Source organism: Oryctolagus cuniculus, chromosome 19 (genome assembly GCF_964237555.1).
Source record: "Oryctolagus cuniculus chromosome 19, mOryCun1.1, whole genome shotgun sequence".
NCBI classification, from domain to species: Eukaryota; Metazoa; Chordata; class Mammalia; order Lagomorpha; family Leporidae; genus Oryctolagus; species Oryctolagus cuniculus.
This window is the reverse complement of record NC_091450.1, coordinates 60922989-60938530: the sequence shown is the minus strand read 5'-3', so window position 1 is coordinate 60938530 and position 15542 is coordinate 60922989. Positions and strand designations below refer to the sequence as shown.

At 41.9% G+C, this 15542-nt stretch overlaps 1 protein-coding gene across 1 annotated transcript in view; it reads left to right on the top strand.

The window, feature by feature from the left end:
* Positions 1-15542, top strand: part of LOC103347041 (trafficking protein particle complex subunit 9) — a 225767-nt gene that overhangs the window by 165383 nt on the left and 44842 nt on the right. Inside the window, exon 17 of the mRNA XM_070063804.1 lies at positions 7975-8222. The gene's annotated coding sequence lies outside the window, so the exon portion shown is untranslated. The remainder of the gene's footprint in view (positions 1-7974; positions 8223-15542) is intronic.

Below are 15542 nucleotides of genomic sequence, written 5' to 3'. Positions count from 1 at the left end.
TGATCCAAAGTCAGGGGCCAGGAGCTTGCTCAGGGTCTTCCTACACAGTTGTAGGGGCCCAAGGACTTGGGCCATCTTCTACTGTTTTCCCAGGCTATAGCAGAGAGATGGATCAGAAGTTGAAAAGCTTGGACTTGAACTGGCACCCATATGGGATGCCGGCACTGCAGGAGGTGACCTTACTCATTATGCCACAGCACTGGTCTCTACTGCATTTCTGATCCAGCTCCATGCTAAAGCACCAAAGCATCAGAGGACAGCCCAAGTGCTTGTGACTTAGGAGCCATGTGGGACACCTGGAAAAAGCTCCTGGCTCCTGTCATCATCGTGGTACAGTCCTGGCTGTCTTGGCCATTTGAGAAGTGAACCAGCAGATGGAAGATCTCTCCCTCTTTCTCTCTCTCTGTATGTAACAGTGTCTTTGTAATAAACAAAGTAAATCTCATAAAATTAAGGGAAGAACAGAAACCCTAGTTTATAGGGAATATAAGCAACAAGTATAATCAGTGGAATGGAAAAATGACCATTTTTCCCGTATACCCTAAATTTAAAGTAATCACAGATCATTACAACTATACTAATGCTACATTCTTTTTTCTTTTCAAAATTTTTTTAAGATTTACTTTTACTTACTTAAAAGACAGAATTACTGAAAGAGGTGTAGAGGTAGAGAGAGTGGTCTTCCCTCTGCTGGTTCATTCCCCAAATGGCCACAATGGCTATAAATGAGCCAATCCAAAGTTATGAACCAGGAGCTTCTTCCGGGTCTCCCACATGGGTTCAGGGCCCCAGGACTTGGGCCATCTTCTACCGCTTTCCCAGGCCATAACAGAGAGCTAGATCAGAAGAGGAGCATTGGGGTCTAGAACCTGTGCCCATGTGGGATGCTCACCTTTCAAGCCTGGGATTTAACACACTGCCACACAGCCCCTACCCCTTCAATTGTTTTTAAAGTGAATGAAAAGAGAACATATTTCATGAATTGTGTAGGTACAGTTCTAAGAATAAACCCAGAATTTCCTCTCTTCCCCTTTCCCCTCCTTCCTTTCCTCTTTTCATCTATTTTTCATGATATGATTATAATCCATGTAATATTCAGGATAACAATAATATTCATAGGAAAAAGGTACAAAGAATAAAGTTCTACTGGAGCAGTATGATCTTTTATTTTAGGACATTAAATTAAAAAAAAAAAAACAGTTTTCTTGAGAGGCATTGTTACAGAGAGAGGAAGACATAGAGTTAGAGGTCTTCCATCCATATGTGCTCATTCTACAAATGGCCACAATGTCTGGAGGTGGGCCAGTCCAAAGGCAGCAACCAAGAGTTTTTTGCATCTTTCCCACTAGGGTGCAGGGACCCAAGCCTTTGGGCCATCTTCCACTGTTTTCTCAGGTCATCAGCAAGGAAGTATATTGGAAGTGGAGCAGCTGGACTTGAACTGGTGCCCATATGGGATGCCGGCACTACAATGGATGCTTAACCTACTATGCCATAATTCCAGCCCCAGTATTCTGTTCTTAACCATTGTTTTTTCCAGTTTTCAAACAAAGTTTTATAGGAGTATATTTGCGGCAGTAGTGATACACATTCACATTTATATTTCTTTTTTTGTGTTTTGATTTTTTTCAAAAAGTTAACTTTCACATGTAAGGTAATACATGTGGGTATTTTTTTTTCTGGCTGATTTCTCTAAGATGAAGTCCTCCAGTAACTCCATTTTGATGCACTTGATAAAATTTCATTATTTTTAAATCCTGAAATACATTTCATTGTAGATCTATACCATGTTTTCCTTATGCATTCATCTGATGATAGAAATCTTTGTTTAATCTTTATAAATAAATCCATGTTTATTCCTTGTGATTGCTGTGAACCATATTGCAATCAACATGGTGGTGGAGGTATCTCTTTGATAGAATAATGTTCATTTCTTTTTGGTGTAGACCCAGTGGTGGGATTGCTGAAGCATATGGCTGGTTTGTTTCTGTTTTTTTAAAGATCTGTTTATTAGAGAGGCAGAGTTACAGACAGAGGGAGAGACAGATAGAAAGGTCCTTCATCAGCTGGTTCACACTTGAAATGGCTGTAGTGGCCCAAGCTGCGCCAGGCCAAACTTGGGAGCCAGGAGTCCCTACCCATGTACCCACGGTTCTGCATGGGCATGCAGATGTCCAAGCTCTTGGACCATCCTCCACTCCTTTATGCAGGCCATCAGCAGGGAGCTGAATTGGAAGTGGGGCAGTTGAGACTTGAACCGATGAATATGTGGGGTGCTTGTGCTGCAGGTGAAGGTTTAGGCTGCTATCCACAGTGCCAGCCCCTCCTTTCCTTTTGTGTAGTGTCTTCTTCCAGTGTAAACTGAAATAGTAAAGCTTTATATTTATACGTGCCATCAACACTTAGGCAAAGCAAAGTATGGGCTGGGGATAAAGTCAACATTTTTTGAAAATTTGAAATTTTTAAAATTTTTTATTCATTTATTTGAGAGGATGAGAATTAGAGAAAGAATCTCATCCACTGATTGAATTCTGAGATACCTGAAATAGCCAAGGCTGCACTGGGCCCAGGAGCTGTTTTTTTTCTCCCGGTCTCCCAAGCACTTGGGCCATCCTCCACTGCCCTCTCGGGCCACAGTAGAGAGCTGGACTGGAAGAGGAGCAACCGGGACTAGTACCCGGCACCCCAACTGGGACTAGAACCCAGGGTGCCGGCGCTGCAGGTGGAGGATTAGCCAAGTGAGCCACGGTGCCAGACTACTTCTTTGTAATGTTATGATCAATTTTTTGAATTCCATTTCTTTCAATCCTTCTATCTCATCATCTTCACAATCTAGTATTGAAGTGTCATGTTCTTTGTTTTAAGCTTTGATTATTATTTATTTGAAAGTCAGCACTACTAAGAGAGAAGGAGAGGCAGAGAGAGAGAGAGGTCTTCTATCAGCTGCTCACTACCATGTTGTCTGCAATGGCCGGAGCTACACCGATCTGCAGCCAGGAGCCAGGAGCCTGGAGCCAGGAGCTTCTTCTGGGGATCTCCCATGTGGCTGCAGGGGCCCAAGGACTTTGACCATATTGCACTGCTTTTCCAGGCCAGAGCAGAGAGCTGGATTGGAAGCGGCACAGTCAGGACTCGAACCAGTGCCCATATGGGATGTTGGTACTGCAAATGCAGCTTTACCCACTGTATCACAGTGCTGGCCCCAAAGTGTCACATTCTTTTGGTGACATTATGTTGTCTTCCTATTCTTGTTTCTAGAATTGGTGCATATATTGTTTGGCATTTGTGGAGATACTTGTTGGTTTCCACTTTCTGGGTTTTTTTTTGGGGGGGGGGTGTGGCAACTTTTATCTTTGGACTATGACTGTGAAGATAGTGGAAAGTCTACTTTTCAGTGAAAATCTAGAGGCTTATAGTGGGTTTGGCCAAAGAGCTCTGTTCAGTTCTCCAGGGATAAGGGCATGCGCAAGTTTGTGTTACATTTATTCGCTCTGTCCCAAGGGTCACACAAAGGATCTGTGCATTCCTCAGTGTAAGATCAGTTTCCCTAACAGTATCTCTAACAGGTAACCAGGAAACCCTGAGCATATGGAGTCTCCCATTGTAACTGCTCAAAGTCCTAGCCACACTGTGAGTCCTCCCACACACCCTGAGTTTTTTTCCCTGTCCAAGTACAGAAGCCTCACACAGTCACAAGCTGTCGGCCCGCTGTTAGTTCTCCCCAGCAGAATGAAGAGTCTCCACTTGGCTGATTGATGGGTAAAGACATGAGCTGGCACACCTGTGATGTATATCCAAAATCACACCCCTCTACTGACATGTTACAGGACGCTGTTGTAAAGTTATTGGGGAGAGAGAAACGTGTCCATCCCATTCTTTTTCTTTTTTTCCTGTAGTTTGGCTAGTACAGTATCTCCCATGTGGCTCCAAGCTTGGTTCCCTCTAGACTCTTCCTGCAGCTTTTTCACAATTGGCTGGTCTGCTGTGTTCTGGTCTCACTTCACTTGCCAGTGCTTGTCCATAGGCTCTTGGCTGAGTAGGCTGGAGTCCTGAGCCATGGGCGTCCATGCCTGCCACATAGGTCCACCCTGTCTCTCTGCCGTTTTCTCCCTAACTCTTCCCTGAGATTACCCTCTCCACATTTTTTAAACTATAATCTCCTGGGCTACAGCAGTAAACTCCTCCCTGCTCTGCCATATTGGGACCACCTATGGGTTCTAATAGTCTCTGAGTGGAGTCTTTGGATCCTCTATATACATAATCATGGCATCTGCAAATAGGGATAGTTTGACTTCCTTCTTCCTGATTTCTATCCCTTTGATTTCTTTTATTGCATAATGACGCTTGCTCAAACATACAGGACTGTATTGAATAGCAGTGATGTGAGAGGGAAGCAACCGTTTTCTGGTTCCAGATCTTAGTGGGAATGGTTACAACTTTTCCCATTCAGTAAGATGCTGGCCATTGGTTTGTTATAAATTGTCTTGCTTGTGTTGAGGAAAGCTCGTTCTATACCTGATTTGCTTCAGGTTTTCATCATGAAAGGGTGTTGTATTTTATCAAATGCTTTCCGTGCTAATGATGAGATAATCATATGGTTTTTGTTCTTCAGTTTGTTAATGTGGTGTATCACATTGATTTGTGAATGTTTATAATCGCTGTGTACCAGGGATAATACCCCCTTTGTCCAGATGAATGATCATTTCTTACATGTTATTGTATTCAATTGGCTAGTATTTTAATGATGGTTTTTTTGTGTGCTTATCAGGGACATTTGTGTGTAATTTCTCTCTTGTATCCTTTTCTGATTGGAATTAAGGTGATGCTGTCTTCATGGAAGGAGTTTGGAAGGCTTCCCTCTCTTTCAGTTGTTTTGAATAGCTTGAGAAGAATTGGTTTTAGTTCTTCTTTGAATGTCTAATAGAATTCAGCAGTGGAACTGTCCAATCCTAGGTTTTTCTTTGTTGGGAGTATCTTCATTACTGATTCAATTTCTTTTTTGTTTATTGGTATGTTTGCTTTTTTGTGTGTTCCTGGGTCAATTTTGGTGGGTTGTGTGTGTCCAGGAATGTTTTACTTCTAGGTTTCCTGATTTGTTGGGCTATAGCTCTTTGTAGTAATTCCTGATGAGAAGTCAGCTGTGAGTCTAATTGGAGACACTCTAATAGTAATCTGATAATTTTCTTTTGCACATTTTAGAATCTTTATGCTTTACTGTGGAGCATTTGACTACAATATGTTGTGGAGAAGGTCTTTTCTGGTCATGTGTATTAGGAGTGCTGTATGGCTGGCGCCATGGCTCAGTAGGCTAATCCTCCGCCTGTGGCACCGGCACCCTGTGTTCTAGTCCTGGTCAGTGCTCCGGATTCTGTGCCATTTGCTCTTCTTCCAGTCCAGCTCTCTGCTGTGGCCCGGAAGTGCAGTGGAGGATGGCCCAAGTGCTTGGGCCCTGCACCCACATGGGAGAGCAGGAGGAAACACCTGGCTCCTGGATTCAGATCAGCATGGTGCCTCATCTGCAGCACGCTGGCTGCAGTGGCCATTATTGGGTGAACCAATGGAAGAAGGAAGACCTTTCTCTCTGTCTTTCTCTCTCTCACTGTCCACTCTGCCTGACCCAAAAAAAAAAAAAAAAAGAGTGCTCTGTGTTTCCTGTACTTGGACATCACTTTCTTCAAATTCGGGAAGTTTTCTGTAATTATTTCACTAAAAGGCCTTCTAATCCATTCTCCCTCTCCATGCCTTCAGTAACCCCTAAGACTCTATATATTGGTCATTTGATAGTATCCCATAAATCTCCAACCCTATTTTACATTTTTCTAATTTCTTCTTCTTTGTGTTTGACTGTTAATTTTACAGAGATTTGTCTTATGGAGTCTGTTGTTAAGGCTTTCCATCGCATTTTTTAAATTTGATCTATTGTACTCTTCATTTCTAATATTTAATTTTGATTTTTATTTCAAATCTCAATTTCATGGGAAAATTTTCATGCATATCAGTTACGGATTTATTTAATTTGTAGTTTTGCTTCTGATTACTTCTGAGTAAGCCTACAGTTAATTTTTTGAAATATATTCCCTGAATTTTATGAATTTCTTCACCTTCCAATATTGCAGTGTTGTGTTTTTTTTTTTTCCAGGGGCATCATGTTATTTTCTTTATTCTTGTTTCTTGAATTTCTGCATTTTATATTTATGCATTTGTGGAGACACTTAATTTTTTCCCCTCTGATGGCTTTTATCATTGGACTGTGTCTCTGTGAATTAGTGGAGTGTCTGCTGTTTCAATGAATACCCAGAGGTGTGTGCTGCTTGTGACTAGGCAGCTCTGGTCACTGCTCCAGGGTGGGACCAGTGTCCAGGGTAACACCCATATTGGGCATGTTAGATCTCCTCTTGTCCTCTTGTTAATAGAAAAGAGGATATGGTCACTGCTGTTGGCATAATCACACCCTCACTCCTCTTTTCCAAGGTGAGAATAACCCAGGTGTTAGCCCTCAGTGGGTACTATTCTGTTCTGTGGTTCTGCATGAATGGCACAAAGGATCTGTGCAGTCTTCAGTGTGAGCACAGATCCTGCTGCAGTGACCCACCCCAGGCAGCCAGGGTGCTGAGCTTGTGGAGCTACACACAGTAATCTCCCAGAAACGCAGCTACACCTTGCACCCTCTCCTGTATGCCTGGGTTCCCACAGTCTCAGTACCAGAGCTCCCATAGACACAGGGTGCAGAAGACCCACCCCACCACACTAACCTGTTCTGTCCACGGAGAAGCTGAGAACCAGTTGCCTAGGGGTGCTCCACTTAGGCAGTTTGAGCTCCAGAGCCTGCATTATGTTGAGAGGCTAAGGGCTCGTGATAGTCATAGGTGCATTTGCAGCCCCCTGTCAGTCTTTCCAGGCAGACTGAAAGTCAGTGGGGAAGACAGATTTTTCCCTGTGGTGAAGTCCCTGGTCATACATGTCCACAAGAGCTACTGGCCACAGCACTGCTTGTTTCACAATCATACCTTCTCCCCGCCAGTTTATGGACACTTAGAAGAGTCTCTGGAGCTAGTGATGATATCAGAATGGCTCCTTCTCCCTGCCTGTTGCTGGGTGTGTGCCCCTGGGCTGTTGCTACTTGAGACAAGATGGCACCTTTTCCCTGACTGTTGCTGGGAGCCTGCACAAGAGCTGCTGCAGCTACTAGCTACTTACATCCAACATGGTGCCTGCCCTCTCTGAGCTGCTAGTCAGGGTCTGTTGTGAGGGGATGGGGAGAATTGTCTCTTCTGCTGGGGTAGAGGATATCCTGTTACTCACAGGGTCCATGACACATACAAGACAGTCTGCTAGGCTGTCTCTGCAGCTATTTCAGCATTGGCATGGGCCACTGCAGCCTGATCTCACCTTGTTCTTCAGAGCTGGCACTTTCTCCAGCTCTCAGCTGCTGGGTCTTGTGTTGTATCAGTGCTTGTTGCAGCTTCCACACAGATCCACAGCATCTCTCCTCCTCTTACAGAATCTGCACTCTCCCCTGGGAATGCACTTTCTCTGCCTTTTTTCCTATTTTATCCTAGCCTATAGCAGTCCTCCTTTTCCCTATTCCTCTGTATGGAACCCCCTCCGAGAATTATGTTTTGTTTACCTTCTCAAAAAGCCAATTTTTGAGCATGTGTTGAAATGTAATACTCTGTGTGTTGTTTTTTAGGAGCAGAGATGCTGGGAGCTGACTAGATCATGAGGGCAAATCTGAGAATGCTGTCACTGCCCTTATTTTTTTAAAAAGGTTTTATTTCCTTATTTGAGAGGCAGAGTTACAGAGAGAGAGAGGGAGAAACAGAGAGAAAGTGTTCCTTCTGCTGGTTTACTCCCCAAATGGCCACAATGGCCAGAGCTGAATCAGTCTGAAGCCAGGAGCCAGGAGTTTATTCCAGGTCTCCCAGGTGGGTGCAGGGGCCCAAGGACTTGGGTCAACTTTGACTGGTTTCCTAGGCCAGAGCAGAGAGTTGGATCAGAAGTGGAGCAGCTGGTACTCAAACCCGTGCCATTGTGGGATGCCAGGCCTGAAGGTGGCCTTACCCACTATGCCACAGCACCATTTGAAGAATGGATTGATGGAGCAGCTTGTTTATACCTTTGCAATTCTGCCATATGACGGTGCACGGACATTAGCCACCGAAGCTTCACCAGACACGGAGTCCCCTAACACTGTGACCTTGGACTTACCAGCCTCCGAAAGAGTGAGTAATAAATCCCTGTTGTTTATAAACTTCCCAGTGTAATGTGTTTTCTTACAGCATCCAAAATGGACTAAGATGGAGTAATAATCTGAAAAGTTTAGAAATGGGTGGGCATTGAGGCACAGCAGGTTAAACTGGCATTTGGGTTGTCAGCATCCTACATCAACCTGCCTGTTGTGAGTCCCAGCTCCTCCATTTCCAATTCAGTTTCCTGGTAATTCCTCGGGAGGCAACAAACAATGGCCCAAGTGCATAGTTCCTGCCACCGACATTGGAGACTGAGATGTAGTTCCTGGCTCCTGGCTTCTGCCTGGCCCAGTCCTGGCTTTTGGGGGCATTTGTGGAGTAAGTCAGTCATGAGGTAGAGGCTCTCTCTTTGTGGCTCTGTCACTCTGCCTGGCAAATGAACACATAAACCTTATGAAAAACATCGTTGATGACATGACTTTGGTAAATGCTTCATCAAGTAAGAAGTTTAAAAAGTAAAATATGGGGCTGGCACTGTGGTATCACGTACAAGCTGTGGTTTGAATCCTGGCTGTTCTACCTCTGATCCATCTCCCTGCTAATGCACGTGGGATAGTAGCAGAGGATAGCTCAAGTGCTTGGGAGAGAGAGAGGGGGAAGGGGGAAGGGGGAAGGGGGAAGGGGGAAGGGGGAAGGGGGAAGGGGGAAGGGGCTCCTGGCTTCATCCTGGCTGAACCCTGGCTGAACCCTGGCTGTTGTGGCCATTTGTGGAGTGAAGTGAGCAGATGGAAGATCTCTTTTCCTCTGTCTCTCCCTCTCTGTATGTAACTATTCCATTCAAGTAAATACAGTAAATAAAGTAAATCTTTTTTTTTTAAAAAAAGGGTAAAAGAAACAGAAACCCTAGTTTAGTGGGAAATAAGCAACAGGTATGAACAGCTCAATGGAAAATGACCATTTACCCATATAGCATAAATTTTAAAGTAATCACAGATCATTAAAACTATACTAGTGTAATGTTCTTTATTTTTAAATTATTTTTGAAATAAATTCTCATGAATTTCATAGGTGCTGTTCCAGGAAGACAGCCACATTTTTCTCTCCCCCATCCTCTCCCTCCCTTGTCTCTCTTCTTTTCATTATTTTTTATGAGGTATAGTTTTAATCCACTTTATTATTCACAGTCTTAATTCACCACTAACCATAGTATTCAACAAGGAAAGGTAGGAAGACCACAGTTCCACAAGAGTAGTATAATTGTCTTAACCATAGGTTTGACAAGGTTATAAAACAAAGTTTTGAGCAATAGTGATATACAAAAGCATTCTTTATGATTTTGTGTTTTGATTTTAAAAATGTTAGCTTCCACATATAAGAGAAGACATGTGATATTTGTATTTCTCTGGCTGATTTCACTAACTGATGTCCTCAGTTGCATCCAGTGTGTTATTTTTTTTTTTCGAAAGGCAGAGTCAGACAGAGAGAGAGACAGAGAAAGAGTTATAGACAGTGAGAGCGAGAGAGAGAAAGGTCTTCCTTCCATTGGTTCACTCCCTTAAGGGCCGCTACGGCCGGCGCTGTGCCGATCTGAAGCCAGGAACCTGCGTGCTTCCTCCCTGTCTTCCATGCGGGTGCAGGGACCCAAGCACTTAGGCCATCCTCCGCTGCCCTCCTGGGCCTCAGCAGAGAGCTGGAATGGAAGAGAAGAAACCGGCACTAGTACCCGGTGCCCCAACTGGGACTAGAACATGGGGTGCCGGCGCCACAGGCGGAGGATTAGCCAAGTGAGCCTTGGCACCGACCAAGTGTTGCTATGTTTTATACCTGAATAAAACTTCCATTATAGATATATACCATATTTTTCTTATGCATTATCTTGCTGTGTCTGTTGTGAACAGTGCTGCAAAAAACATGGTGGTGGAGGTATCTCTTTGATACATGATGCTAATACCTTATATGTATAAACCCAGTGGGATTTCAGGATCATATGACAAATTCCTTCTGGTTTCTTAAGAAATCTCCGTACTATTTTCCACGGTCTTTGAACGAATTACATTCCCACAGATGGTGTACCAGAGTTCCCCTTTTTTCATATCCTCTCATCATTTGTTATTCTATATCATGGATTTTAACAATTAAGAAAAGGCGGTTATTTATCATTGCAGTTTTGATTTGTATTTCCCTGTTGGCTAGCAGTGTAGAGCATTTTTTCCAAGATTTGTTAGACATTTGTATTTCCTTAGAGAACCGTTTGTTGAGTTCCTTTGGCCATTTTTAACTGGTTGTTGGTTTTTTTGTTGTTCTTGTTCTCTTTTTTAAGTTGCTGATGTACTCTGATGATTAATTCTTTATCAGATAGTTAGCTTACAAATATTTTTCCTCATTCTGTTGATGATTTCCTTTGCTGTGCAGAAGCTTTTGACTTGCATATAATGCCATTTGTTTAGTGTTGATTTTGTTGCCTGTGCTTTGAGGGTCTTGTCTAAGAAGTCATCCCCTCTCCAGTGTCTTGGAGCATTTCTTCTGCAGTTGCTTCCAAAAGCTTCATAGTCTCAGTTCTTAAATTTTGGTCTCTGACCTATCTTTGTTCTGTTTATTAAATAAATAGATTCTTTCCCTTGATCAATTAATGCTCATCAGCACATTTTTTAGAGGAAAGTGGCTTGATGAATGCATCAAATAAATATATACAAGATCATTCTACTTTGCTATTTCATAAAAATTGGTTTTATTGCTGTACATAATTTTCATCAACCATGTAGGAAATGCATCCATAACAAAATCCCTTGTGATGTTACTTTATCATTGCTAAAGGCAATGTGACTTTGGTAAAGAATAAAGGAGTTTTACAAAAATTCATTGCATGTTCAAAATCTCTACTTCATGCATTTAATGTATTTTAGAGGGAGACACATAGTTATCAGAGTACATGACTTCTGCCAAGAGAACTTTCCAATTTACATTCCTCTTATTTTGTTTTACTAGTTGAACTTCCAAATATTTTGTTTCTTAAATTTTATTAGTAGATCATGTTTCCTAAATAGAAATACCTGAAATAGACAGGCATTAAGACCAGATTCAATTTATAGCAGAAACGTTAGATTTCAGTCTCTTTCAAGCAAATATATTTCATACATCCATGTAACCACCCATTCAGTTTCATTGTCTACAACACTAGTGGGTAAAATACGCTGCAGCCAAAATAATATATTTGAGATTTTAAGAATTTGAATGTCAGACTTCCGCTCTCCATGCAAAAAATTAGATGTGAATTCCCTCAAGAAAATGACCAAGGTAGGAGGAAAGATAACAAGATAACAATACTGCAGACTTCCCAAGGAAATAGTCTGCCTGCCTTGCCCTGGCAAACCTAAGGCAGCTCAGCAGCAGTCCAAGAGAAAATGTTCATTGCAGACTGGGGAATGAGGAGTCTCACACACTGCGGAATGGGGAGTCTCACACAGATCTGATTGAATGGTTTGTCTGCCTCAGGTGGACTGCCCTTAATGAGAAACCACTACAGAGTTTTTGGTTTGTTTGGGGGATTTGTTCGTTTATTTCAAAGTCAGAGTTACAGAGTGGGAGGGAGAGACAGAGATTTTTTTTTTTAACTTTTATTTAATGAATATAAATTTCCAAAGTACGGCTTATGGATTACAATGGCTTCCCCCCCCCATATCGTCTCTCCCACCCGCATCCCTCCCCTTTCCCACTCCCTCTTCCCTTCCATTCACATGAGGATTCATTTTCGATTCTCTTTATATACAGAAGATCAGTTTAGCATACATTAAGTAAAGATTTCAACAGTTTGCTCCCACACAAACATAAAGTGAAAAATAATAGATGATTTTTTAAATGATGATGAAATCAGATCAGACCTATTGTCATGTTTAATCCCAGTGAGAGTCAAGTTGGGAATTGATAATTTCTTCTTCTTTTTTTTTTTTTTTTACAGAAGATCAGTTTAGTATACATTAAGTAAAGATTTCAACAGTTTGCACCCCCATAGAAACACAAAGCGAAATATACTGTTTGAGTACTCATTATAGTATTAAGAGACAGAGATCTTTCATCCACTGGTTATAAGAAGCCAGGAGCCGGGGGCCCCATGTTGTCTCCCCACAAGGGTGACAGAGGCCCAAACAATCGACCCATCCTCAACAGCTGTTCCCCAGGCCTCTAAAAGGGTGCTGGATCAGAAGTGGAGCAGCCAGGGCAGGAATTGGTCTGATCAATGGATGCCTGCGCCACTGGTGGCCCTACCCACTACACCACAGCACTGGTATCTGGCCTTACTGTTTTTGACCATACTTGTAAGAACAGTCTTCTGAGAAGTGCACGGCTGCCCCATCTCAGTTGATTTTTATAAATGATGAGAGATATGGATCTAATTCCATTCTTCTACACAAATATATCGAGCTTTGCCAGCACCATTTGTTGAAGAGATTATCCTTATACCAATGAATGGTCTGAACCCTTTTGTCAAAAATCAGGTGGCCATATGTATTTACATTAACTTTGGGATTCTCTGTTTCGCTCCATGGGTCTATGTCTCATTTTTTTTTATTGCCAGTCACATGATGTTTTAATTAGTGTAGCTTTTTAGTATGCTGTGAAGTCAGGCATTGTGATGTCTCCAGCTTGATTTTTATTTACTCAGGATCACCTTAGCAATTCTGGATCTTCTGTGGTTCTGTATGAATTTCAGGTTTTTTTTTCTAATTCTGTAAAGAATGTCATTGGTATTCTGTAGATTTCTTTATGAGATAGACATTTTAATGATTTAGATTCTTCCAATCCACAAAAAAAGGAATACCTTTCCAGTTTTGTGTCCTTGATGATTCTTTGGTCAGTGTTTTATAATTTTCATTATAAAGATCTTTCATTCATTTGATTAAATTTATTCCTAAATATGCTAATTTTTGTGGTTATTGTGAATTGGATTTTTGTTGCTCTCTTTGTCAGTGAGGCCATCATTAATATGTAAAAAGGCAGCTATTTTTGTCTATTTATTTGTATGTAACCTTTACTGAATTGGATTATCAGTTGAAGCAGCATTTTGGTGGAATGTTTGTGTTCTTCCAGGAACAACATCATGGTTTTTTTTGTTGTTGTTGTTTTTGTTTTTGTTTTTGTTTTTTTTGACAGGCAGAGTGGACAGTGAGAGAGAGAGACAGAGAGAAAGGTCTTCCTTTGCCGTTGGTTCACCCTCCAATGGCCGCCATGGCCAGCGCGCTGCGACCGGCACACCGTGCTGATCCGATGGCAGGAGCCAGGAGCCAGGTGCTTTTCCTGGTCTCCCATGGGGTGCAGGGCCCAAGCACCTGGGCCATCCTCCACTGCACTCCCTGGCCACAGCAGAGAGCTGGCCTGGAAGAGGGGCAACTGGGACAGAATCCGGCACCCCGACTGGGACTAGAACCCGGTGTGCCGGCGCCGCTAGGCGGAGGATTAGCCTAGTGAGCCACGGCGCCGGCCTAACATCATGTTTTCTGCAAACATTGATTATTTGACTTGTTCTTTTCTAATTTTAGTGCGTGTTATTTTGTTCTGCTCTCCAATTGCTCTTGTCAAAATTTACAATACTATATTCAGTCAGAGTGGTGAAAGTGGACACCCATGTGTTTTTACAGATTTTGATGAAATGCTTTCATCTTTTCCTCATTCAGCATAAAATTGGCTGTTGGTTTGTCAAATATAACCTTTATGATTTTCAGGAGTAATCCTTCTTTTCTTTATTCATTTGACAGGCAGAGTTACAGAGAGAGAGAGAGAGAGAGAGAGAGAGAGAGAGAGAGGAAGAGAGAGAGAGAAAGGTCTTCCTTCCATCGGTTCATTCCCCGAATGGCCGACATGGCCTGAACTGTGCAAGCCAAAGCCAGGAGCTAGGAGCCTCCCCCAGGTTTACCTTGTGGTTGTAGGGGCCCAAGCACCTGGGCCATCCCCCACCACCCTCCCAGGCCACAGCAGAGAGCTGGTCTGGAAGAGGAGCAACTGGGACTAGAACCCAACACCCATATGGGATGTTGGCGCCGGAGGGGGCGGATTAATCAGGTGAGCCACGGCGCTGGCCCCGAGGCATATTCCTTCTATATCTACCATCAAAAGGTAATGAATCATACCCAGTGCTTTCTCTGCATCTAATGAGAGTATGGTTTTTATTCTTCCATTATATTGATTAATTTATGATGTTGATTGGTTTGCAAATGTGGAACCACCGTGGCTTTTTCTGGATAAATTCCAGTTGATAGTTATGTATGAGCTTTTTGATGTTTTGAATTTTTTGGCTAGCACTTTGTTGAGAATCTTTGCATCTGTGTCCTTCAAGGATATAGGCTTGTAGTCTTCTTTCCCTTTTGTGTCTTTGTTTTTAGTGTCTAAGTGATGTTGGCCTCCTAAAAGGAGTTTGGCAGCGTTTCATCCTGTTCAGTGTTTTCAAATACTTTGAAAAGTGTTGGAGTTTGTCTTTAAATGTTTTGTGGAATTTGATAGTAAAACCACCAAGTCTTGGGCTTTTCATTGATGGAAGAATTTTGATTACTGCTACAATCCCATTACTTTTTATGAGTCTGTCAGATTGTGTTTATCTTCTGGATTTAATTTGGTAAGTTATTTGTATTTACAAACTTCTCCACTTCTCCAAGGTTTTCCAGTTTATTAGCATATAGTATTGAATGGAAATGCCTTTTGAAGCCTTGTATTTCAGTAGTGTTTGTTATAATGTCCACTTTTTCATCTAATCTTATTTACTTGAAGTTTTGAGGGTTTTTCCTCTTTTTTTCTTTGTCAGTCTTGTTAGCAGATTATCTATTTTTTAAAAATGTTATGTAAAGTAAACAAAGTTCATGTACTTGCTATATACATATTCAGGAACATATTGATTCTTCGCATCCAATATTTCCTATATCCCATGCTTCCATACGTCTTCCTCATCCCTCTCCAATTTGCACTGTTAATTCTTACAGAAATCTATTTTTCAGTTAACTTTATACTCATAATATTAACTATACACTAAGTAAAAGTTCAACAAATAGTCTGAAGAAAATAAATTGTTCCTCAAAGTGAGACAAGGCTTGTAAAAAAGCACCATATCTCAAAATGCCCATTTCACTCCTACACACGTGTTAAGTACTCTGTTAGTTACCACAGATCAGGGACAACATATGGTATTTTTCTTTTTGCGACTAGGTTATTTCACTAAGTATAATGGTTTCCAGTTGCATCCATTTTGTTGCAAGAGACAGCACTGCATTTTTCCTGCTAAATAGTATCCCATATTGTGTGTATACCACAATTACTTCTTTTCAAGAGTTATTTATTTTAGAGGCAGAGTAAGAGAGAGGGAGAGACAGA